This window comes from Austrofundulus limnaeus, unplaced genomic scaffold, assembly GCF_001266775.1.
Source record: "Austrofundulus limnaeus strain Quisiro unplaced genomic scaffold, Austrofundulus_limnaeus-1.0 Scaffold356, whole genome shotgun sequence".
Classification (NCBI taxonomy): domain Eukaryota; kingdom Metazoa; phylum Chordata; class Actinopteri; order Cyprinodontiformes; family Rivulidae; genus Austrofundulus; species Austrofundulus limnaeus.
Genome location: NW_013952758.1, coordinates 15,251 through 17,638, shown reverse-complemented (window position 1 = coordinate 17,638; position 2,388 = coordinate 15,251). Strand labels below are relative to the sequence as shown.

The following is a 2,388-nucleotide window of genomic DNA, read 5'->3' as shown; positions in this document are numbered from 1 at the left end:
GAAACTGGATAACTACCTCTTTACATCTAAATATTTAAAACATTAATGCGTTCTAAGAAAATCCCCATAAAATTTAACTGTTTTTCATCTACATCCTCTAACAGTTTCATTTGATTTAAATAATAATAAATTCATAATAAATAAATTTAATAAAACAGTGATTTGTTCCTTNCTCTGACTGCAGTGAATAAGGAGATTTCTGTCTGATAAGACTTGATTTGTTATTTTTTAATATATATTTTGTTTTTCTTGTGTCTGTAGATAAATTGTAACAGCTCAGGTGGAGACACCAGAGGCTGTCTGTCATCTGCCTTTTATTTAACTTATTTTTAATACATGACTGCATTTGTTAAACTATAGCTCCTATAAATGAATGTGTTTAATTCAGTGAATTAAAAACATGTGACTGAATCATGTGATTAAAGGAAACTATCCTATCAGTCAGTTACAGTAGGTGGATCTCCTGACAGTCAGAAAGAAAGTTTCATGTTGTGAAGTTTAAAGTTTGGATTGTGACGTCATCATAATAAAAACTTACTTTTGTTTGGACAGAAGTCTTTGACTGGAAAAGTGTCAAAGGTCAGGATGAAATCCAGAGTTCTGTTCAGCTGGTCAGTCTCATTCATCAACTTTGTGTTTTCATCAGTCAGGTTCTGAATTTTGTTCTCAAGGTTTCTGATTGTTGCTTTCTGGTCCTTTGTTACCATGGAGACTGTAAATGACAAAGATGTTCAATAAAAATCAAATTAATAATAGAAAATGTTTGAATTTATTGTCTTTTCAGTTGTTTCATTTGCAACATTTTATTTTAAACTTTATTTAAAACTTGAGTTGAAAGCAACACGAGTTTTGTTGATTCAGAAACTCTGCTGTGATCAAATCTTATTTATGATGAAAAGAAACACAGATGATCAACAGGATGATGATATCTGCTGCAAGTGTCCCCAGTTGTTTTATTTCAGTTACTTTTATTTACCAGTTTGTTTGTTTGTTTATTACTTTAAACGAGGAAATGATTGTATCAGAGTTTGCCTCAGCTCCAACCAGACCTGAGTTTACTTTAAACTTCCACAGGAGAGGAGATCCTGTTCAGATCAGCTGGATCTTTAGAGACAGTCTAACCCCCTGATGAGTCTCAGGACTGGTACCTGCTCAGGCTTACAGGCAGATCCTGGTTTCCCAGGGTCCAGTGAGATCTACAGTCATCTAACAGTCAGCCACAGGTGGACAGTGTCAGCAGAAGAAGAAGATTGCTGGAGAGTTCAGGTCTAGTTTTACACACAGAACTCTGGTTGGCTTTCTAGTCTAGTTCTTGTTTTGTTTCCTCAGATATGAATAAAAAGATGAACAAWGACAGGAACAGATAAAAACAGAACTCGAGTGAAGCCACTTCTCCCTGGATAAAAGCTTCAGTGTTTATTTCACTAAACTGTCTGAGTTTTTCTCTCAGTGTTAACCTGAGATAAACACTGGAGACACCTCCATGATAAACACTTTTAACACTTCAATGGTTAGAATGACATCTGCACTGCASTTCAGATATAACTAAACAATAAAATCATTCATTTCATAAATGTTTATGTTTTTATTACACATCTTAAGGATAATATGTGACATATTCATGATGAACTGCTGAACGACAATCAATCTTATAGAAGACATTTTGTCAAGAGCTATTTTTAAAATAATATTTAAAAAAAGTTCAGTTCTGGAACACAACCTCAGGGTTCAGAGGTCATCTCAGAACACACTTATCTAAACTGTAAAAAATGTCAGATTGTAGAAACTGACAAACTCTGTGTTCCTAAAATAACTTGATAAAGTTTAGTTTGTAGAAAAAGATCTCACTCTGACTGACGATGATGATTCTGGCCACCAGGAGGACACAAAATATCCCCAAACACAACATCACCACACAGAAGTGTGAGTGAGCTGCTGCTTCACCATCTGATTGGAAAAGAAACAAACATTTAGTGACAGAAARACTGCATTTTCTTTGATTTAAGTTCAAATGCTACAAAATGTATTTTCTGAAGTAAAACAATAAATAAATCAAACTGCATTTAGTTTAATAATTAAACTGGACACAATGATAAAACTGTTAATAAATTAATAATAATCCCAAATCTGAGAACAGCAGAAAGTTTAAAGTAAATAATGTGTTGAAATAAATGTGTKAACTTTCTATCCAAACAGAATAAAGCAACAGAACTTACTTGGTAAATCAGCAGCAGCAGGTTCTGTAGATTTTACTGCAGGTTGAATTTTTGGCTTCTTCTCCTCTGAAAGAAAACAAAAGTCTTTAGTTTAATGAAAGAAAAACACTTTGACTGATAGAAACTGGAATTTTAGCTACAACAAGCTGATATAAAGTTGTCTGAATATAAA

General features: G+C 33.3%; 1 long non-coding RNA gene across 1 annotated transcript; it reads right to left on the bottom strand.

Annotated features, from left to right (window-relative positions):
* Positions 1-517: 517 nt before the first annotated feature.
* LOC106528023 (uncharacterized) lies at positions 518-2,330 on the bottom strand. Its single transcript, XR_001311458.1, has 3 exons — positions 2,217-2,330; positions 1,849-1,947; positions 518-712 (listed from the first exon to the last, which is right to left on the bottom strand). It is a non-coding gene; the product is annotated as an uncharacterized LOC106528023 (long non-coding RNA).
* Between the last annotated feature and the right edge of the window lie 58 nt (positions 2,331-2,388).